The sequence below is a fragment of the Phacochoerus africanus genome, chromosome 3 (assembly GCF_016906955.1).
Source record: "Phacochoerus africanus isolate WHEZ1 chromosome 3, ROS_Pafr_v1, whole genome shotgun sequence".
Lineage (NCBI taxonomy): Eukaryota > Metazoa > Chordata > Mammalia > Artiodactyla > Suidae > Phacochoerus > Phacochoerus africanus.
In genome coordinates this window covers 202,668,353-202,691,382 of record NC_062546.1, presented here as the reverse complement: position 1 = coordinate 202,691,382, position 23,030 = coordinate 202,668,353, and the positions used below count along the sequence as shown (strand labels likewise).

At 54.5% G+C, this 23,030-nt stretch overlaps 1 protein-coding gene across 1 annotated transcript in view; it reads right to left on the bottom strand.

Moving 5' to 3' along the window:
* Positions 1–4,169, bottom strand: part of MLPH (melanophilin) — a 50,245-nt gene extending 46,076 nt beyond the window's left edge. Inside the window, exon 1 of the mRNA XM_047773854.1 lies at positions 4,044–4,169. The gene's annotated coding sequence lies outside the window, so the exon portion shown is untranslated. The remainder of the gene's footprint in view (positions 1–4,043) is intronic.
* Positions 4,170–23,030: the final 18,861 nt, after the last annotated feature.

Below are 23,030 nucleotides of genomic sequence, written 5' to 3'. Positions count from 1 at the left end.
ATATCTATATAAAGTGATACATATTTATAAAGTGAATATATATATATACTTTTACAGATTCTTCTCCATTGTAGGTTAAATACAAGATATTAAGAGAGAGTTCCCTTTTTGCTCAGCAGGTTAAGGATCCAGCATTTTCACCGCTGTGGCTTTAGTTACAGCTGTGGCGTGGGTTCAATTCCTGGCCTGGGAACTTCCATATGCTGTGGGTGAAGCTCCCCCCAAACCCCCAAGATATTGGGTATAGTTCCCTGTGCCATACAGTAGGTCCTCGGTGTTTATGTGTTTTATATATAGCAGTGTGTGTCTGGTAATCCCAAACTCCTAATTTATCCCATATCCCTTTTGCCTTTGGTAACTATAAATTTGTTTTCTATGTCTGTGAGTCTGCTACTGTTTTGAAAATAAGGTCATTTGTTCTTTTTTTTTTTTTGATTCCACAAATGATATTGTATGATATTTGTTTTTCTCTGTCTGATTTACTTAGTATGATAATCTCTAGTTCCATCCATGTTGCTGCAAATGGCATTTCATTCTTTTTTTTTATGGCTGAGTAGTGGTCCATTTTGCATGTGTATCTCACATCCTTTTTATTCATTCCTCTGTCAGTGGACACTTAGGTTGCTTCCAAGTCTTGGTTATTGTAAATCATGCTGCTAAGAATATTGGGGTGCATGTATCTTTTTGAATCAGAGTTTTTGTATTTTCCAGATATGTGCCCAGCAGTGGGATTGCTGGACCAAAATGTGTACAACCGATACATGGTGATACATGATAAAGTTATATAGTAAAGAATATAGGAGTTCCCATCGTGGCGCAGTGGTTAACAAATCCGACTAGGAACCATGACCTTGCGGGTTCGGTCCCTGCCCTTGCTCAGTGGGTTAACGATCCGGCGTTGCCGTGAGCTGTGGTGTAGGTTGCAGACATGGCTCAGATCCAGCGTTGCTGTGGCTCTGGCGTAGGCTGGTGGCTACAGCTCCGATTCGACCCTTAGCCTGGGAACCTCCATAAGCCACGGGAGTGGCCAAAGAAATAGCAAAAAGACAAAAAAAAAAAAAAAGAAGAAGAAAAAAAAGAATATAAACAGTACAACATGAAAAGTCAAACTCAGTCTTATTTCTCTTCCAACACCACCTCCCAAAGACAGAGACCGGCACTGGTGTCTTGCGTAATCTTCCTGAATTACTGTGTGTAGCCAGGCACGCGGACGCTGGAACCAGCTCCAGGGGTTGGGCTCCCAGCTGAGCACATCACCCGCGAACTGTGTCTCTGTGGCTGTGAATTAATCCCCCCGCCCCAGGCTCAGTTCTCCCTTCCACATGGAGGAGCTGCACCACTGGATTGTTCTGAATCGGTACACACAGAGCACTCGGGTGAGGTCTGCCCTGTGGCGAGCGCTTTGTGTTAACCCATGTGAGTGTAGACCTGACTCATTCTTTTTGATCGTTGCGCAGTAGCCACTGCGTGCATCCACCGTCAGTGTTTTCCTACTTTCTTATCGGCGGAAGTTAACTTTTTTTTTTGCTATTTAAAATATTTCTGCCAGGAATATATTGCAGAGAACACTTAGTCTCATTGACATGCCTATCTACGATGATACATAAATATTATTGTACATACGTACATAGCATTGTACATACATACAAATACAAATATATCTACGTGGTAAAAATCCCCAAATTGAATTGCTGAGTCAAAGGGTGTATGGAATTTTTAAGAGAAAATTCTAGAATTTTTTTTTTTTCTTTTATAGCTGCACTTGAGGCATATGGAAGTTCCTGGGCTAGGGGTCGAATCAGAGCTGCAGCTGCTGGCCTGCACCACAGCCACAGCAACGCCGGATCTGAGCTGCGTCTGTGAGCTAGGCTGCAGCTTGCATCAATAGCAGATTCTTAACCGACTGAAGGAGGCCAGGGATCAAACCCGCATCCTCACGGAGACTATGCTGGGTTCTTAACCCACTGAGCCACAATGGGAACTCCTAGAATAAAAAAAAAATTTAATTGTGGAAACAACCTCAAAATTGCAGAAATTTACAACTGTGATACAAAGAACTCCTCCCCCTGATTTGGAAGTTGCTGACATGAGACTTTGTGTGTATTTTACACACACAAGGACAACCTTCTACAAAACTTCACTCTAACCATCAAAATCAGTAAATGGCCTGTTGCTATCTCTAATCATGAGGACACTTTCTATTTTTTTAATTGTTGTTTGTTTGTTTGTTTTTTAGGGCCATATCTGCGGCATGTGGAAGTTCCCAGGCTAGGGGTCGCATCGGAGCTGTAGCTGCTGGTCTACACCACAGCCACAGCAAGGCAGGATCCAAGCCACGTCTGCGACCTGCACCACAGTTCGCAGCAACGCCAGATCCCCGACCCACTGAACGAGGCCAGGGATCGAGCCCGCATCCTCATAGATGCTAGTTGGATGCGTTTCCGCGGCGCCACAACGGGAACTCCCCGCTTTCCAGTTCTGACGGTTGCGTCAGTCACATCCTTTGCTGTGCGGGACCCAGTTCAGAATACCTCGATTTCTTTCCTTCTTTCTTTTCTGGCCTTGCCCACAGCGCGCAGAAATCCCTGGGCCGGGGATCAAACCCACACTACGGCAGTGACGACACCGGACCTCTAACTGCCAGACCATCAGGAAACTCCTAGAATACCTTGATTTCTTAAGGTCGCTATTTAGGGGGAGCAAGGAGGGGACAGAGACGAAAGGACGGTAGGGGCGCAGCGGGGCTTGGTGGCTCCTGGCCAGGATCTTGAGCTGGGTTGTTTCTCCCCGACCAGCGTTCCTGGCTTGTCTGGACCTCACCTTTGCCCCCGCCCCCCAGCTCTCAGGGCTCCCAGGGCCTGCTGGTATCCTCTGGCTCCCTAACTTTTCGCCTTTGCCTCTGTAACTGCCCTTCCTTGTTCATTTGCCTGGAGCTGGATTTCTTTTTCTAAGGCTGTGTGGTTCCACCCTGTCTCTTAAAGAGGAGAAAACTGATGTTCAGAGTGGGGGTGGCATATTCTCAAGGTCACAGCATGAGTTAGAGACCGCTTACCTCCCCAGCTGTAAGCCTCTCCCTAAGCCGCAGGGACGCCCCCAGAAAATTTTGTGGAGGGCGGACACCAGAGGGCAGTAGAGGGCCGTCCCCGCCTCCTGGTTTTAAAGGTGGCGGAGACCCTGCCTCCTCTGGGATTTAGGGGCAGACGCCAGGAAGGAAGGCCCGCTGTCTTGGCCATGCTCTCAGGAAGCACTCTGGTGGAAGACGGCCTTGGAAGTGGACCCCGTCTCCAGGGTTAGCTGGGCAGACCCATCCTACTGAGGGCTGGGCCAGGGCTCACCTCATCTATGCTCAGAGAAGGGACCCCGGGTGATGGGTCAGCGGGGGGGCTGTCCCTGGCCCAGCAGGGGGCATCCTGTAGTGTCTGGAGGTGCCATATTCTAAGCAGATGCAGGCTTAGTCCTGAAAAGCCCGTGGTCCTTCCCCGCCCCTCTTGGGTCCTCTGGGGAGCGTGCCAGCACGCAGCCGTTAAACCCTTCCGGACCTTTCCTCTGTTTAAATCCTCTGGGCTGGTTTGGCCCTGGGCTGACTGGGGCAGCGGGAATTTGAGCTGAACATCTAGGAAGCTGAACCCACGTCACATCCCACCCCAAATCCCAGTCCTGTTCAATAAACTGTCTGTAATTTACCAGAACATCCATTTGCATCACATGCCAAGTGCATCTGAAAAACCAAGAAAACTCCCATTTGGGGAGACGTCCTCCTGGCTGTGGGTTGTCCTCCTGGGCGGGAAGTCATAGGGCCTTTGCGGAGATGTCACCTGACCCTGCTTCCTGCTGGCTCTTGAGCACACAGGGCCATGTGACGGTCTTCCCTCCAGGGGGGTGGGGAGCACACACACTGCCCGGAGCCGTGGGTCTCGTGGGGTCAGAACCACGCCCAGGAAGCCGGTCCGCCAGCCTCCCCAGCTCAGCCGCCTGCTCTCTTGCTCTCCGGGCTCCAGCCCTTTGCTGAATGATGTCCAACCCCTCCCCCCGTAAGTACTCACTTGTGCGAATCCTGCTCCATTTGGGTCTCAGCTCAACTGGCCTCCGTCAGAAAAGCATTTCTTGACTGCCCAGGCCCCACGTCAGACTCCCTGCGTTCCCCGCTCATCCTTGCACACCCATCCTCGTGGTTCGCCCACCACGAGTGTGAGGTCTGTGCTCCCTGCTCTAAGCTCTGGGAGCCCAGGATGGTCACGTGAACCTGCTGCCACTGGCCTTTAAAGACTACCTGCGGGAGCTCCTGTCGTGGTGCTGTGGAAACGAATCCAACTAGGAATTATGAGGATGCAGGTTCGACCCCTGGCCTCCGCCAGTTAGTTAGGGATCTAGCATTGTTGTGAGCTGTGGTGTAGGTCACAGATGCGGCTTGGATCCCACCTTGCTGTGGCTGTGGTGTAGGCCAGCAGCTGTAGCTCTGATTAGACCCCTAGCCAGGGAACCTCCATATGCCTCGGGTGTAGACCTGAAAAGCAAAAACCAAAAAGCAAAAACCAAAAACCACAAAACTGCTTGTGGAATCAGTATCGTTCAAGAATCATGCATATTTGGAAGATGCCCTTGGTTTTAACTTTGACGGATGGGCATCTTCCCAACAGAGCTGTGCCCCCACCGCCCAGGCAGATGGACTGAGCTCGAGGCGCCTTGTGGGGAGGAGGGCTGGTGGGGAGGAGGGCTGGTGGGGAGGAGGGCTGGTGGGGAGAGGGAGGGCTGCTTCATCCTCGTGTCCTCGAGGAGAGCTCGGCTGCTCTGGGGCCGCCCTTTCGCTCTTCCTCTCACCCTTTGTCGGCCCTGCCCTTGCTGTGTTTCGAGAGGTCGGCTTTCAGCCCCGCTCAGCTCTTGCCCCGTCTTTGCTGGCCCGAGGTCATGCCTGCTTTTTTCCCCCTGGGAAGGATGCGTCCCAGACCAGGAAACAGTCCGCATCCACTCAAAGGGCAACAGGATCCAGGGGCCTCTTTCCACCCCAAGTTCAAGTGCTCAGGAAGTTAGGCTTTGCAAACTCATTTTGGCAAGTTGCTTTCCCTCGTCTGAACGCATGAGGAATTCGATTTTGAAAAGGGCTTAGAAGGAGCTCTAATCAGAGAGGTCAGCCAAGAAGAGGGAAAAAATCTCCTGAAGAATGAAGCCCTTGGCTCTAAAGCCATCAGACCCCTCGGGCTTTCGGGGCTTGGGAAACTTCAGATCATGGGAGGCCCAGGCCCGTGGGCTCTGGTTTTCCTCAACGTAGCCTATTCAGGAGCTTTTCACCAGCAAGGATTCGGGAATGGAGCAGAAATGGGTCCTGGAGAAGGGAAAGAATTAGGCAGTAAAGTTTTATGCTCTGTTCTCAGAAGACGCCCTTCTGGAAGTCTCAGGTGTGTTTAGGAAGGAGCATCGAAGGGAACTGGTCCTCGATGAAGACCTACTGGGTGCCACTGGGTGAGCACTGCCTGGGTGCCTGGGCTGCACACTGTCTGTTGTATCGGGTGTCTGACTTACGCATATTAACTGGGTTGTGTAGGTCAGGAGGCTAAGACGCTCGCCCATGTTCACGCAGTTCAAGAGGGGAGGTCAGATTCCAACCCAGGTCTGAGTGTCTCAAAGCCTAGGCTTTCCCCACACCCAGGAAAAGCTGTGAAGAGCAAACCCAGAACCTGGAACCCAGAGCCCCTCTGGTGGTGCCGTGCCTGGGCACGTGGCAGGAAGTGGTCAGGTTAGCCCTGAGAGCATCCTGTGACCACCCCCACCAAGTTCCCAAATTGTGACGGCTAAATCGGAGGTTACAGCAACACTCCCCCCCGCCCCAGTCATTCAATGAGTGACCTGATTTCAGTTTCAACAGCACGAGTTTCCCTCCACACCTCACTCGAGGCTCTTGTACAAATGTTCCGGAACATTTCAGGGTTGCTAACGACCCTCCCATAGTGAAATCTCTCATGAGATCCCTCCCTTGGGCTGCTTGCCGCCACCCCGATGGAGAGTACAGGGCTCAAGGTCAGTGCCAGCTGGAAACCAACCCGGAACCAGGGGAAGGATTCCAGCGGCACCAGACCCAGGGCCTCCCCACCCTGGGGCCAGATTCCAAAGCCTCTCCCAGCCAAGCCGGGTACCCACCCAGCCTCAGCCCATCAGCTCTTGCCCTTACCCTCCCCACGCTGTGCTCACTCCCCATTCCTGTTAACGTCCACCACCCGAACCCCAAAACCCAGGTACAGTTTCCAGCTCCTCCTACAGCCCCCTGGTCCCCGTGAATCCAAACAGCCTCGCTTGTTTCCTGGAGCACAAGATAGGCCTTCACTTCAGGGTGGAAACTTCTGTCCAGCGGCGCTTTCCTGCCTTCTCTTTCTCTCCCTACCTGTCCACGGCTAACCCTCCAAACTGGCTCAGAGTCTGGCTGCTCAGGAGACCGGGCTGAAGCACTGAATTTTTTTTTTTTTAAGAATTTACTGTGTGTAGATTCTTAATAGTTTGTTTGTTTGTTTATTTATTTATTTATTTATTTTGTCTTTTTGTCTTTTAGGGCTGCGACGGCGGCATATACTGGTTCCCAGGCTAGGGGTCGAATCGGAGCTATAGCTGCCAGCCTACACCACAGCTACAGCCACACCAGATCTGAGCCGCGTCTGTGACCTACACCAGAGCTCACGGCAACACCGGATCCTTAACCCACTGTGAGGTCAGGGATCGAACCCGCCACCTCATGGTTCCTAGTTGGATTCGTTTCCTCTGAGCCACGACGGGAACTCCAACGGCACGGATTTTTGAAATTCGCTTTGGAAAGTGTGTTTAAAGGGCCTGGAGACAACTTGGGTAGAATTTTCAGGTTTTGACGTCATTTGGAAGCTGGACTAAAATCCCGGCAGCCTTGGGAAATGGAATGGCGGTGCCAGGTCTCTGTCCTCGGGGCACCTGAACACCAGAATGTTTCAATGAGCGAGTTTAGAGACGTCCACGTCCCCTGCCACCTTAGGGCAGACTGCTCATCATCAGACCCAGAATGTAACTGTCAGGTGGCTGGGGCAAGGTTTCCAGATAAAGTACAGGATGCCCCGTTAAATTTGATTTGTAGATAAACAGTGAACATTTCTTTTTTTGTATAAGCGTGTTTATGGGGCATACTTATTTACACTAAAGTATCATTTGTTGTTTATTTGGAATTCAAATTTAACTGGGTATCTTGTCCTGACATCTGGCAATTATGTGCCAGAGCAGCAAAGGTAACACCCTGAGCGTGTCTTCTATAGTAAAGGCAGGGCCTTGAGAGGGAAGTGGTGGCATCCTGTGACCTGGGATGGGGACATTTGGATGGATGTCTGAGCTTGAACACCGAGATCTCCCAGGATGCTCTGGGCATGGAGCAGCAGCCCTTCCCCTCGCCCCAGAGGTGCTGGTACCCCGAGACTGGGGAGGACGTCCCCCAAGGTGGGATCCTTGCCATAGGATGCTTGTCCTCAAGAGCTGACCCATCTTCTTATTTCCTCCCGATTAATCACTGGGGCCAGGTCTCAGCAGAGCCCTGGTGGGAAAGTAAATTTCCTGGGAATGAAGAGGCATCCTCACAGATGCGGCCACAGGTCCTGCCTGATACGTGTCACCCAGTAGCAGGGGGAAAGTAGATTCCGGATGGAGTTTATTGATTTGCAAGAATGCTCCATGTGTCAGGAAGAGGACACTTAGAGTATCTGAACACAGCCCTGAGACGGCTCTGCCAAGCTCGGGCATGCTGTAAATGAGACGTAGGTGCTGCCAGTGCCCGGCAAGGGATTAGGTCAGGGCTTAGAGGGCGCGGGGAAGTAGAAAGGTGAGACTGGGTTTATATGAAAGACTGAAGCCGCCCCCCCTCCCCACTGGACTCTGGTCACCAGGGCAGTCAGGACCCACGGAGGGAGGAGAGTCCCTGCATCTTTGGGCCACTTGGTGTTGGTTGTTTGCTGTCGTTAGTATTGGCAGTAGGAGATTATGCCATGAAACTGCCCTGCCTAGTGTCCCAGGGGAGGCCGGGATTCTGAAACAGCAGAGGTGCCGACTCTCAGAGGCAGAGTGGACAACACGGCCACAGTGGCGGAAAGGCCACAGAGACGACCAGGGCCCCTTGGCTCACAGGCACAAGGGGACTGGCTGATAGACCAAGGTCGTCCTTGGGGCTTGGAAGACTGGCATCCAACAGGGCACCACCTGATGGGTACGTGCCAAAGAATTTGAGAATTGGTGAGCCCAAGCTTGACAGATGCTGCCATGAAAAACCACAGTCCCACAGCCAGCTTCCAGATGGAAACCAGCTCTCAGCCCCGGAGCCCATGGAGCACCAGGTCACTGCAGTAGATACCAGAACTATGCCTCATCCCTTTTCCCAAAGGGGCCTATGGCTGTTTACCAGAGTACTTGCCTGTGGGGAAAAGAACTACTCAAACTTTGGGGGGGCACTGATACCGATTCTGAGCTGAGCCTTCCCAGGGGAGTCACCACGCCGTCATCAGAAAAGAGGAGCCAAAGCAGTTAGCTTTTATGTGGGAGGGACAGCAGGACATGCCCTCTCTGTCGTCTCAGGGCTGTATGGACTCTCTGATCACAGTCTCAGTAACCCTGACCGTGCTTGTTCAACTTATGGATGCTCTTCTTCTAATTACACCTGGTGTCCTGGAAGTGGTAATGACCCTGGATGCCCAGGCACGACCTAGTTGCCAGAAGCTGGAAGCAGATCCTGCAGAGATTCAGGGGGACGCAAGGTGGGTGATGTTTCAGGGGTCTAGTGGTGTGGAGGGTGCTGGAATGCACCTTCTAAGTAAGGTCAAGGCAAGTTACTTGCGTTATGGTCCCTACCACAGAGAAAGAACCACACAGAGCGTGTGCCGGGACTCTGGAGGTAACATATGTCTCCCCGGGGAATTCTGATGCAATCCATTTAGCAAGGTTTTGGGAAGGCTGGCCGGTCGGAGTGGGCTCAGAGGGTGGGAGAATCCTGCAGCCGGTTTAGGCATCCACGCGAGCTGCTCTGGTTGGTCGGGGGACTGGGGGGAATGAGGAGACGGAGAGTGTGTGTGACTCTTGGGTGTTGTCACCACGCGTGCATCTTTCCTCACGTTGGTGCTCAGCAGAGGCCATCTCCATCGAAGGGACCCTGAAGGAGTGGGTGTCCTGGGTGACCCTTCCTGTGGAGGTCAGCCGCTGCCCTTGGCTGCCTCAGGGTCTACACCATGGGTCCAGCTGAATATCTGAGTGCCGCCGAGCCCTTTGCATGGCCCTGTCCCTTGAGACGGTACCGCCCCTATTTGGGGTATTTAATGGGAATTGTCAAGAGGTTGGAAAGTGCAGTTAAAAAGGACTTAGGCTTTGGTTCCGGAATAAGATGCATAGACTCGATTTCCCCTGTTCCTCTCTCCTAAAAACAAATAAATGCCCTGGAAACTATTCCACAGATGATGAAAGGTCTCTGAAAGTTGGGTGGAAGAGGGTGGACTGGCCAGAGATGTGATGACCAGAAAAGTGAGTGTGCAGAGAACTCCCTGGGCTTTTCTCTTGTCTTCTCCCAGCCCCGGGCTGGGCACCAGAGACCGCTATAACCTCCAACAGGCATAGATCTGAACCCCCCCCCCCCCCCGCGAACCCCTAGAAACGCCTACTTTCTCCAGCTAAAGGACTGAGAGAGAGACGTAGTGAAGGGTCCCTGATCCCCCTCAGCAGCCGGCGTCCAGCAAGCTGTCATCAGATCTATGAGCTGCAGTGACAGTCCCCGGGCTGCTGGCCATCCCAGCCCTGCCTCATCCCCGCCCCTGGGCTGAGCATCTGCCCACAGAGGCTGCAGCAGCAATGCTATGACTCAGCCAAGCTTGGGTCCGCTCGCCCACACAGGAAAGCCAATGTACTAACACAGGATTGTAGGGAAGAAAGGGCAGCGGTCACTGCAGACGCCAAGCAGGGAGTCCAGGCAGCTGGTGCTCAAAACACCCGAACTCCATGAGCGTTTCAGCAAAGCGTTTTTAAAGGGCCAGGCAGGGGAGGGCGTCCCAAGGTGTGGGATCAGCTCGTGCACAGGTCTCTGATGGCGGATGGCCAGGTAACAGGCTATGTTACAGGGGTTCGAATTCTCCATCCTTAGGCACTGGGAGTAGGGCTGTGTGCTCATGGCCACCAAGCCGTTAATTTCTTCCATTTGGCAGTTTTAGCATCTGTAAAACAACTCAGGAAATGTGATCGGACACTGTTATCTAGAACCTCAGAAAGGCGCTCAAGCAGAGGATTGGGGGGAGGGGTCTGCCCCCAGGAGGCAACACAGAGTCCTGCTGGGTGGGTTACAAAGCTCCTTGTCTTCCACCCAGTGGCATAATGAGACCCAGGGCAGTGGCTTCTCCCTTCTCCTCTGAAGGGACGTCCCCCTGTGATGGCAGGTAGTCCAGATCAGTGGCTTCTGCCTCCTTCAGACCCACCAGCCGGGGCTGCGTGGAAGCCCCAGCAACACTGGAAGAAGAGAGCCAACCGGAATGACACGGCAGGGGCTCAGAACTAAACTGTCTTGGGACTGAAGCCCATAAAAGTAGGCTGGAGCCTACTCCTCAGCCTGAACAGGTGACTGTTGCTAAAATAGAAGCTTCTGTTGCGGTCAAGTCTCCTAACACAAGAGCCAAAATATCCAGGATATCATAAACAGCATTCCCAGTGCTCCCGCGAACCAGGAGAACCCCTGGCGGAGGGAGATGGCCGGCAGAGGCCAGGGCTGGGATGGATCAGAGGTAGGAATTTTGTCAGGGATCTTAAAGCTGCTGTCATGTATCAATGTCAGTGCTTCAAAATCAATGTCAAAAACGACGCAGTAATCGATGATAAGTCATGGGTTTTTTATACATTAATACTTCGAGTCGGGAGGCCAGAATATCATCCACTCGCTGTGCGATCCTGGGAAAGTTTCAACCTTACCAAGCCTGGGTCCCTCTGTCTACAGGGTGGAAATAATATGTCTCACCAGGCAGGTGAGGTGACTCAGATGACCGCGAGGATGGACCACGAAACCCACTTCCAGAACCAAACAGGAAAGCCCTGTGTGTCTTTCCCTTTCTCGTTCTTTCTGCCTGGAACTTGGACGTGAGGTCTGGCGCTGCAGCAGGCATCTGGCCACCAAGAGGAGACAGGAAAGGGTAGAAAGCCGATCTGCTGAGGGTCTTGGGGGTGGACACACAAGCCCCGAGCCCCGAGGGCATTGCTGAGCTGTGCTCTGGGCAGACAGTCGGCCTCTGAACTCCTTGCTATGGGGAGAAATAATCGCCTGTGTATTTAGGTCCCCGTCAGTCATGTTTTCTGCGCTCGCAGCAGAATATGCACTCGCAACGGGTGAAGAAGGGTATTAGCGACACTTTGTTCAGTGCCAGGTGCTGGTCTAAAGGGTTACACACTCAGTCACATTTAATCCTCACGACTACCCATGGAGGTGGGGACCCGCCCTGTCCCCATTTCGGGGACGGCCGAATGGTGTAGACGCTTGTCCAGGGTGTACGTTCAGCAGACGGAGGGGCAGGAAAGCACACAACCCGCGCTCCTCCTGCTGCCTTAATAAACTGGAGTGGTTACTATTTTCTTTGTCGTTGTTATGGTTCCATTAGAGGGTTTCTTTCTTTTAAAAATTTTATTTGCTTCTTTTTGCTTTTCAGGGCTGCACCTGCGGCATCTGGATGTTCCTAGGCTAGGGGTTGAATCAGAGCTGCCGGCCTGAGCCACCGCCACACCCATGGCCACACCCACAGCCACACCCTCAGCTACACCAGATCTGAGCCGCAGCCTGTGGCAATGCCAGATCCTTAATCCACAGAGGGAGGCCAGGGATCGAACCCGCATACTCACAGATCAGGTCCTTAACCTGCTGAGCCACAACAGGAGCTCCTAGGTACATTAGAGGATTTCCGTGCGTTTGTGTGGAAGCTCTGGTGAAGCCTCACGCTGGATTGTCCTCCCTCCCTTTCCGCCCCCGCCAGCATCCCGACTTTTGTCACATGGGTATAGCACATGTTCCCAACCTCCTGCCCGAAAGAAGCCAGCAGCGCAAGGTGGTCAATGCCCGAGGCCGGCCTGGGCTCCTGCCCCGCGAGGCCTGTCTTCCCACCCTTAACGGCTTTAGCAGGACACGGCCCTGAGCTCAGAGAGCAAGGGTGTCTTTGGGGAAGGGCTGGGCAGCGGGTGGGGGTGGTCCATGCAGTCGGCACCCTCTCAATAGACCCCTCCCCACCCCTACGCCCCCCTAAGTCTGCCCGCTGCCCCCGTATGGGCCTGGCTGGGGCCTCAAAGGCTTTCCATCTGTGGCCAAAGAGCTTAACTCCAAGGCAAAGCTAAAGACAGGGTGCAGGTTCTGCTGAAAGGTGAGCCCCACACAGGCCCATGGGCGCCCCGCCCGCCCCTGCATGTCTGTCCCTCTTTGGCCATGGGACACCCAGAGCTTTCGGGTCCTCCCCCTACCTCCCAGGGACACCCCCTCGGGTGCACTCCTTGGAGCGTGGAGCCCCGTTTTCCTAGGAGACCCTCAGCAGAACCACGCAGTTATGGTCCATCAGCAGTTATATCCCAGCAGCGACTGGGACTTCACGCCTGGCACACAGGGTACATGCCACTCCCTTCCCAGGGCAGGGTTCATGACAGAACCAGACCAAGACCTGAAGGAGCTGCGGCCAATCCCCACGCCCCCGCACCCCCCACCAATGGTTTTTAACCACAGTACATATTGGAATTTTTTGGTTTTTTTTGGTTGGGTTTTGATATCAAATTTTCGGAAAGTCTAATCTCTTGAGCGCCTGCCTGGTTGGCTGGCAGCCCCTACGTGCCAGGCTCCTTGGGAAGATACCTCTCAGGGGACTGTCACTGGGGACCGGGGGGGACCCACACCAGCGCACTGCATCACTTCCCCCTCTGCTCTGGCCCAGCCAAGGGCGTCCTTGGGCCCTGCCGGTGGAGGTGGGGGTCGGGGTGGCGCCAGGGCTGGGATGGCCCTTCATCCCCCCGTCCAGGGTCAAGATCACTGGCCTGGGGCCCTGGGGAAGCCCCAGGACCTCCAGGCCTGCAGAGGCCTCCAGGGACCGCCCACAGCCACTGGGGCTCTCCCCTCTCCCAGCCCCACCAGTAGACCTTGCTCATTCTTTTTTTTTTCTTTCTTTTTTTTTGTCTTTTTGCCTTTTCTAGGGCCACTTCCCGCAGCATATGGATGTTCCCAGGCTAGGGGTTGAATCGGAGCTGTAGCTGCCGGCCTACACCACAGCCACAGCAACGCGGGATCCGAGTCAAGTCTGCGACCTACACCCCAGCTCACGGCAACGTCGGATCCTTAACCCACTGAGCAAGGCCAGGGTTGGAACCCGCAACCAGGAATCAAACCTGCAATCTCATGGTTCCTAGTTGGATTCGTTAACCACTGCGCCACGACCGGAACTCCAGCCCTTGCTCATGCTTGCTCCCAGCAACTCCCTTTCTGGCCAGAACCCTCCAAGGAGGCTGGGCCTCTGCCTCCCTGTAGGGTGTCCCTTCAGCTGCATGGGTGGGGCTGCAGCAGGTGGGTGCCAGCGGGGCCTGGGGTGGGGAGGGGCCAGACGGGAGAGGCCTGGTCTCCCATTTCCCAGGAAACAGTGGGAAGCCATCTGTGTCTGTCGGCGGCTCCGCTGTCACCGGTTCTGTGGTCTCTGGCACGGGGCCGCCGCTGTGGCTGTGGGAACGGGTGTCCTGGGTTCCAGGGGGTTGACTCAGGCTCCTTGGAGACGTGTTCTTCTCATTGTCCACACCCACCCCCCGCCACCTCGGGGGGCTTCCCCAGGGGCCGTGTGTCCTCCGTGGTTGTCACTCCGTGTAATTATCCACGATGCTCAGAGGCCTGGCAGCTCTGGGACCTCTGCCCCTGACCCCTCCCCCCAACTCCCTGTTCAGCTCCAACTGGCCCGTCTCGGACCCACTCTTCTGTCCTGGTCTATGGGGGCTCCAGGCCGTGCACCCCACAGGCGTCTCCCTGCCAGCCAGGGCCTGAGCAGGAAAAAGCCAAAGAGTCGCTGGCAGAGGCGCGGGCAGAGGTAGGGGAACCAGCAAAGGACATGGACTTGGCCATAGAGCTGGCCACAGTGGAGGCCACCACCGAAGCCGCAGAAGAGGCCGTTGCCACCGCAGGCCTTGAGGGACAGGTGAGGTAGTGGTTTTTGGAACGTGGAGCATGGAGTTGTAAGCGGCTGTGCCACCAGTGCTGAGGGGATGGACAGCCAGGGCCACTGCAGGCAGGGAGGGGGCAGAGACGGTGGCTGTCCCCCTGCTCTCCACGCCTGGCTGGCGCTGCTTGTTGGCTGAGCCCGCGGGGGAGCCCGCAGGCAGGAGTGCAGTTGATGCAGGACACAGAGCCGGGCGGGGGTGTAGGAGGGCCTCCCGAGGGGCAAAGAGAGGCCCCGAATCGGATGGCCCCATGTGTCCCCAGGCTTCCCAGTTCCCAGCAGTCCCTTCTCCCCCAGGGCCCCTGGGGTCCCTGGGGTCCCTAGGAAGCAGCAGCTGGTGGGGTGAGAAGTGGCTGACCCCTTCCAGGCCCCCGGGCCATCCTGGTCCCAGGAGCCCCGGGGGGTGGTGTGGGAAGAGCTTCTGGGGAGGACAACGCCTTTCCGGCCCCCTGCTTCTCGCACCCCAGCCCAGTTTCCTTCCCAGCTCTAGGCTGGGTGCCCAGAATGGCGTCTGCAGAGAGCTGGCGCTCAGCAAATGTCCGTGGAGCGAGTGAATAAGTGGGTCCTGACCCCGGTTCCTCATTCTAAAAGTGAGGCCGAGTCTTTAGGAGTAGAGGGGGCAATCTGGGGCTCCCTGGAGGTCGGGGGGCAGTCCCAATGGGGTCCCCAGGGCTCTGCGAGTGTGGTGTTGCCCTGGCCCTTGGGTGAAGCCCAGGCTGTCCATCCGGGGGAGGGGGGGGCCCAGCTGATAGTCACCTGCTCCTGCTGCACATCAAGCAACCCCACATGAAGCTAAGAGTGGTCCCAGACGCCGAGCCCTTTCTCCGGGTGCTGGGTGCTGAGGATGGAGACGGGGCTCCCTCTCAGGTTGGTGGCTCTCTGCCATGAGGTTTCCAGGAAGGCCAGCTGGGCTACGGGTGCCCTTGCAATGGTCCCCGGGAACCTGACAGCTGAGGCCAAACTCCACCGACCCCCAGTCTGGTGACTTGGCCAGGCCCTTGGGTGGGGGCTTTTAGCCTGCATACCCTCCCCCTCCCCCCTTGGCTTCTGAGGAACCCTCGGGCCCTTTGTCCCCAGCTCCACCACCTGGCACCCCAGGGCTGCAGGAGCTCAGCCCAGTTCACGGCTCACCACTACCTCCTCCTCACCACCTGCAAGGTGTCCCCTGGCATCTCTCCTGGGGCTCCCTTGACCTTGGAGTGTAACAGACTGACAGCCCTCCAGGAGCTCAAAACCGAGGGCAGTAGCCCCAGGTCTGACCAGGAGGTCTGTGCCATCTGGGAGCTCATCCTGGAGCCAAAGGAAGGTTCAGGCCAGCTGGGAGGGGACTCCCTGGTCCAGGGCTGGTTCCCGCCGCCCTCTGCTTCCCTCTACTGGCCGGAACGGGTTACTACAGCCAGCCCTGCCTGCCCGGGGTCCCAGGATCCCGAGGCTTTAATTCCAAACCCGCCGCAGACCTCTGTCCCTTAACCTGTCGGTCTACTCTGACCTGAAGCCCACGGCGAGGCGAGCCCACGCGGCCTCCCCGCCCCCACTGCGAGGAGCCTGGGGGCGGTGAGGCTGCCCCATCTCATCTCGGTTAGTGTTTGCGGCCCTGATGACTCCAGATTTCTCCCGAGCGGATGCAGCGGCTGCGTTAGTGCTCGGCTGTTTATATTCTCCTGCTGAATGGCCTGCCCCATCTTTAGGTGTCTGGTTTCAGCTGGATGGGCTGGGGACTCTCATATACCGCCTATGCTTGATTTTGCAGGCAGATGACTTTAGACGTCTGGGTGGTGACGTGAGCAGTGGTTCTGCCAAAACGTCCCCCGTGTAAAACCCGGAGCGGATGTCTGCCGGCGGGGAAGCGCTCCCGCGGGGAGCTTCCCAGGCCTGGTGGCAGTTAGCCCATCAGGCACCTCCACGTGTCCCCGCAGCGATGCGTTTAGAGCCCGTGTCCCCCCACCCCCGTCCCCGAGGGCGCAGGGCGCACCCCACCCTCTCCCACTTGTGGGAGCTGAGCAGAAGCTTGCTTATGCCTCGTCTTCCAGTTCTTTCCCTTCGGTCCTGTGGGGGGGGGGGGGATAAACGCTAACGACTCCCTTTCCAAGATCCTGTCTCAGTTGTGCTGAGTTAAAGACATTTCTCACTAATATGAACAAAGCCAGCTGCCTGCCTTCCCTTCTGTTTTCTGCCTGTATCAACCCGCTTGGGCTGCCATAACTAAGCACCACGGGCTGAGGCGCCCAACAGTGGAAGTGGGTTTCCTCACAGTTCTGGAGGTTAGAAGTCCAGGATCAAGTTCCCACCAATCTGGTTTCTGGGAGAACGTCCTGGCTTGTAGGCGGCCACCTTCCCGCTCGGCTGTGTCCTGGCGTGGCCTTTGCTCTGTATGTTTGTGGGGAGAATCTGTTCTTACGAGGACACCAATCCCACCAGATCAGGATCCTACTCTGATGACTTCATTAAGCTTGTCTATTCATTTTGCTTTGGCATTTTTAGGGCTGCACCCACGACATATGGAAGTTCCCAGGCCAGGGGGCCAATCAGAGCTGCCGCCGCTGGTCTACACCAAGGCCACGGCAACACGGGATCTGAGCTGTGTCTGTGACCTACACCCCAGCTCACGGCAACGCCGGATCCTTAACTTACGGAGCAAGGCCAGGAATCGAATCTTCTTCCTTATGGACCCTAGTTGGATTTGTTACCCCTGAGCCACAATGGGAACGCCTTCATTAAACTGTATATACGTCAGAGTTTCTCTTGTGACTCAGTGGTTAATGAACCCGACTAATATCCATGAAGATGCGGGTTCCATCCCTGGCCTTGCTCCGTGGGTTAAGGATCTGGCGTTGCTGTGAGCTGTGGTGTAGGTCACAGACATGCCTCGGATCCCATGTTACTGTGGCTGTGGTGTAGGCTGGTGGCTGTAGCTGTGATTCGACCCCTAGCCTGGCAACCTCCATATGCCACCAGTGCGGGTGTAAAAAAAAAAACCAAAAACACTTTATATAACGTTCTTATAAGCCCTGTCTCTAAACATAGTCCGGTGGGGCTTAGGGCTCAACATATGAATTCTGAAGGGATGCAAACATTCAGTCTGCAGCACTATTCATTTTTATGACAAGAATAAAACACATATTCAAATAATCCATCCCCCCCCGCCCCGCTTCAAATCCTCCAGGTAAAAGTGCCAAAAACGCAGTTACTGCTGGCTGAGATGGGCAGTTTCTGAAGGTTAGGGAGTGGTCGGGGTGTAAGAATCGAGACACACAGTCCAGCCAATATGGTCCCAACAACAAAAGGAAGCCAAGGGCAACCATTCAAACAGCCCTGGGCCCTCGTCTCAGCCTGCATCGCTCGGAAGCAGAACCTGAGCGCTTTTGATGCCAACAGTTTATTCCTGGAGGCCATTAGCTCCCTGGGTAAGGGTAGCAGCGCCTGCTGGGAGGCGGGGGAGGGGATCACGGGCCTCCTCGGAGTGACCCCAGCCTGGAATGAGGACCCCGAGATCTCATCCGCCAATGCCCTGCCCATCCCTGACTGAGGCTCCTGCCCTCAGGAACGAGGCCTTGGGCACAGAGTCTTGTGGTTGCTGGTGAGTCGTGTACAGATAAATGTAGCACAGACAGCACCTCTTTGCGATAATTCCCCCGTGTGTACTGCGGGGCCCAGTTGGTCCAGCCCACTGATGGGGCCTCTGCTGAAGCTTCCTGCCCTGTGCCCAGATCTCCGGTGTCCTGTGACTACAGGCCTCTCCCAAACCCACCCACCTGTTTCGGGGGGAACCCTGCTGAGCCCTCTTGATCCCCTCTCCCCGCCCAAGGTTTGGACCCCACCCCTTGTTCTCCGGCAGTAGCCAGGCTCAGGACCACCTGTGCTACTTTCATTTCCTTTTTTTTTTTGTCTTTTTGCCATTTCTTGGGCCGCTCCCACGGTATATGGAAGTTCCCAGGCTAGGGGTCGAATCAGAGCCATAGCCCCTGGCCTACACCAGAGCCACAGGAACGTGGGATCCGAGCCGCGTCTGCAACCTACACCGCAGCTCACTGCAACGCCAGATCCTTAACCCACGGAGCAAGGGCAGGGATCGAACCCGAAACCTCATGGTTCCTCGTTGGATTCGTTAACCACTGCGCCACGACGGGAACTCCTACTTTCATTTTTAAAAATTTTGCTGGCACCCCTGGCATATGGAAGTTCCTGGGCCAGGGGTGAATCTGAGTGGCATCTGCGACCTACCTCACAGCAGTAGCAATGCTGGAGCCTTAACCCACTGTCCTGGGCCAGGGATCGAACCCGCACCTCCACAGAGAGGAGCCTTCTTGACATGACAAATTTATAGAAATGGAGGCCAGATTCGTGGTTACCAGCGGCGAGGAAGCGGGGAGAGAGGGTTGTCACGGGGTTGATTGTATCGTCCCTGTGCTGCTGGTTACATGAATTTCCATGCGTGACGACTGCACGGAGCTGGACACACACGTACAAGTGCACCTAAAACTGGTGAAATCTGAAAAAGCTTGATGAATCCTATCAAGGTCAATTTCCTGGTTGTGCTGCTGTGCGGCCCTGATGCGAAATGTAGTCGTGGATGGAGACCAGGTCAAGGGCCTTTAGGGTCCCTCTGGACCACGTCTTACAGCTCTGTGTCCATGTCCAGTGATCTCGAAGGCAACGTTTAAAAAGTGCATGAGTTAAAAGAGATACGAACACCTGTACACAACGTTCCTAGCATAATTCCCCACGACTGGAAAGCGGAGTTCCTGCTGTGGCTTAGGGGTTAAGAACCTGCCATAGTGACCATAAGGATTCGGGTTCGATCCCTGGCCTGGCTCAGTGGGGTAAGGATCTGGCACTGGGGCAAGCTACAGCATAGGTCGTGGATGCGGCTCGGATGGATCCCATGTTGCTTGGCTGTGGCTGTGGCGTAGGCCACAGCTGCAGGTCCAATTCGACCCCTAGCCCGGGAACTTCCACATGCTGCGGGTGCGGCCTTTAAAAAAAAAAAATGTGGACTTCGTAGACACAGGCATACACATTCATCCAAAAAAAATCATTGAGCTATACATTTAAACTGAGTGCATTTTGTGGCATACATATTCCATCTCATTAAAAAGAACAGGCTTTCCTATAAGAAAGGAAAGGTATGTGTGTGTCTGACTGGGCCGCTTTGCTGTACAGCAGAAGCTGGCACAACACTGCAAATCAACTCTAATTAAAAAATAGGGAAAATCAATAAACGTGAATAAGTCAAGGATGAATGGAGGTGAAGGAGAAAAAGCCGGAGGCCTCAAAGATATCACTGAGCTACGGGACCAATCTGGGAAAAAAACCCACCTCCAGGCTTCTTTTTAAGTCAGATAATAAAGATTCTTAGTATTAAAAAAAAAAAAAAAAGGAATAGGCTTTCTTATAAATAGGAGGTTTTTTTGCTGGTGAGGGAGCTGGTTAGAGATGTCAGTTCTAGAGCATCATTTCCCACGTTCCATTCGAAAACTGGACACGATTGCCCTCTGAAAAAATGTCTCTGCATTCTGCAGATAACTTAACTCATCCCAGCTGAGCCCTAGCCCTCCCGCCCCCCGTGACCCATGCGATGACTCATCTATTTGGAAGTGTCCATGGAGAGGAGACTTTGGCACGGAGACCACACGCATCCGTTTCTTGGGGTCGGCCCTGCCCTCGCTCACCTCTTTGCCTGAGCGGCCTCCCCTCGGGGTGCAATCGGGATGCACTTGAGACGAGTTTTACCAAAGAGTGGCTTGCCATTGCCCACGTGGAAGTGAGCCTCTGGGCTCTGCCGTCAAGAAAGGACTGGCTTTGGGAGTTCCTGTTGTAGCTCAGCGGTGACACACATGACTAGTATCCATGAGGATGCAGGTTCAATCCCTGGCCTTGCTCAGCAAGTTAAGGATCCGGCGTTGCCGTGAGCTGTGGTGTAGGTTCCAGACGTGGCTTGGATCTGGCATTGTTGTGGCTGTGGTGCAGGCTGCAGCTGCAGCTCTGATTCGAGTCCACCCTAGCCTGGGAAATTCCATATGCCACGGGTGTGGCTCTAAAAAGACAAAAAGAAAAAAAAAAAGACAAAGAAAAGTAAAGAAATAGGTCCGAAAGCTAGAGAGAATGTCTGATGGCAGCCTGGCTTTCCACCTGCAGGAGCCGTGCTGGCGCATGAGCCGAGCCTGCTCCTCGTCAGAGCCTGGCCATCTCTGTCCCTCGCAGGACCGTCCAGCAGGGCCCTGCCGTCCGAGTGCTCCCAGCATCGTCCCGCTTCTCTCTCCGGCTGGTGTCTGACCACCTGCATCCGGCCTGAGGCTTCAGCTCCAACACCTGATCCCTCAGCTCCTTCTTTCCTCCACAACAGGACCCTTGCACGCGACCTCAGTCATGGCCAGGGCCTCCCAGTACCTGGATGACAGCTACTTGCCAACCTCTTGTTTCTGCCAGGGTCCAGCTGAGATCACAGAATCCATGCTGATTATTTCAGAGAGAGCACGCTTAGCAGGAAGTGTCCCATCAGTGGTGGAAAGAGGTAGAAGCAGCGTACAGAATAATAAGGCCATGGGGACAGTAGCAAGAGCAGGAAGTCACTCTCCATTCTGAGCCCAGAGGGAAGAGGGAGGAGGGGGAGGTGTTGCTGGAGCCGGGAATCTGGGGCCACCTGGTGGACACTGGTGTCATTTCAGGCATGGCAGGTAGGAGCTGGGATCCCAGAGGGGTGGGCCGGCCCGTCCCTTGTAGTCAAGTCGGGGGCCACTTAAAACGGAGAAGGAAAGAGAGGGAGAATGAGAGAGAGAGAGAGAGAGAGAGAGAGAGAGAGAGGGAGAGAGAGAGAGAGAGAGAGAGAAAGTATCCTGATTTCTCCCCTGCCTGTCTCCCTACCAGTGTCTTCCCTTGTCTAAACCTGCCCAGGGAGTTCCCACTGTGGCTCAGAGGGTTAAGAACCTGACTGGTATCCATGAGGATACAGGTTCAGTCCCTGGCCTTGCTCAGTGGATTAAGGATCTGGCATTGCTGTGGCTGTGGAGTAGGCTGGCAGCTGCAGCTCTGATTGGACCCCTAGCCTGGGAACCTCCATATGCTGCAGGTGTGGCCCTAAAAGGAAAAAAAAAAAATAAATCAATAAACCCATCCAGAAGCTAGAAGCTCGTAGTGCTGGGGACTTGTGTTTTTCTTTAGCGCAGAGCAGAGGAAAGAAAAGTCAGGGTATGAATCTGAAAGAAAACAGGCAAATGGCCAGAACACTTTACAAAACCTCATCCTCACTAAGGGGCTGGAAACCCCGCTAGGCGTTTGTGGAGGCGGCGGCTGGAGGGGCAGATGGGCGGGCGGGTCCGTGATCAAGCGAATACAGGGAAATACGACAGCAGGGTCCACGTGGGAGAGATGCAGATAGTCGCTGGAAGGCTCTTTCAACGTTGAACCTTTTCACAATAAAATATAGTAAGAAAAGCCCTCTCTAAATAAATCTCCGTCTTTCAGTGGGAAGAGGCAGGCACCTTTCTATCTGCAACCATCGATCCTGGAAGGTGGCTACACGACCCCTTTCTTTCCCTTTGCTGGGAAAACTGGGAGGGGCGGTGTGACCCCCGCGTGGGCAGCATTCAGGGTCCCTCTCCCGTCTGGTGGGGCCGGAGGTGCGTGCCAAGAGCGGGCTTCGTCCGTGACTCCCGCTGTGAGGCTCTGCTCATTGTTATACAATGTTTGCATTTGCTACTCGCACTGAAACATCTGGAAAATATCTCGTAAAAAAGTAACATGTCCAACTTTTCTTTGCAAACAGAAGCCCAGCCCCGATGACACCGGGCCTGCATTTCCTCCAGCAGCAGTTGAGGGAGCTGAGCCCCTCGGACGGCGTTTCCTCCAGTTTGCCCGCCTCCCCACACCTCTATTTAAAATGAACTCTCCATCACCCTTTCAAGGCCACACTCCTTCAGCCGTCTGAGTCCTTGAAGCCCCTTTGTGACTTGCCGTATCCGCGTGCCACTTCGATTTGGTTAAAACGTTGAAGTGGATTTTTTTTTTTTTTTTTTGGTTATTGTTGTTGCTATTTCTTGGGCCGCTCGGCATATGGAGGTTCCCAGGCTAGGGGTCAAATCGGAGCTGTAGCCACCGGCCTACGCCAGAGCCACAGCAACACGGGATCCGAGCCGTGTCTGCAACCTACACCACAGCTCATGGCAACGCCGGATCGTTAACCCACTGAGCAAGGGCAGGGAGCGAACCGGCAACCTCATGGTTCCTAGTCGGATTCGTTAACCACTGCGCCACGACGGGAACTCCTGAAGTGGATTTTTTTTTTATTTTTTTATTTTTTTTAGAGCCACACCAGCAGCACATGGAGATGACCAGGCTAGGGGTCGAGGTGGAGCTGCAACAGCCGGCCTCCATCACAGCCACAGCAACGTGGGATCTGAGCTGCATCTGCAACTTACATCACAGCTCACGGCAATGCTGGATCTTTAACCCGGTGAGGGAGGCCAGGGATTGAACCTGTGTCCTCATGGACACTAGTTGGGGTCTTAACCTGCTGAGCCACAACAGGAACTCCCAAAAGATTGCTGTTAATGAAAGAAAAACTCAGACATCTGAAGTTAATGAATTTAGCACTTTTCTCTGTGTGGGAAGATGCAGGAGTCTGGGCTCATTGAAGTCATTCCTTCATAGTCACATACACCTACCTTACCACCTGGTGCCACTATCCCGTCTCCATCTGAGTCCCCTCGAGGGGCACAGGTAGGGGAAGCTGCAGTGGCTGCCGGCTTGATGGTCATAACATCCTTTGTTTACTGACATGGCAGGTGGCATTTTTCGTCCGCAGAACCAACAGCAAGAACAGAGCCCATATTTACTGATGACTTGACAAGCTGGGCA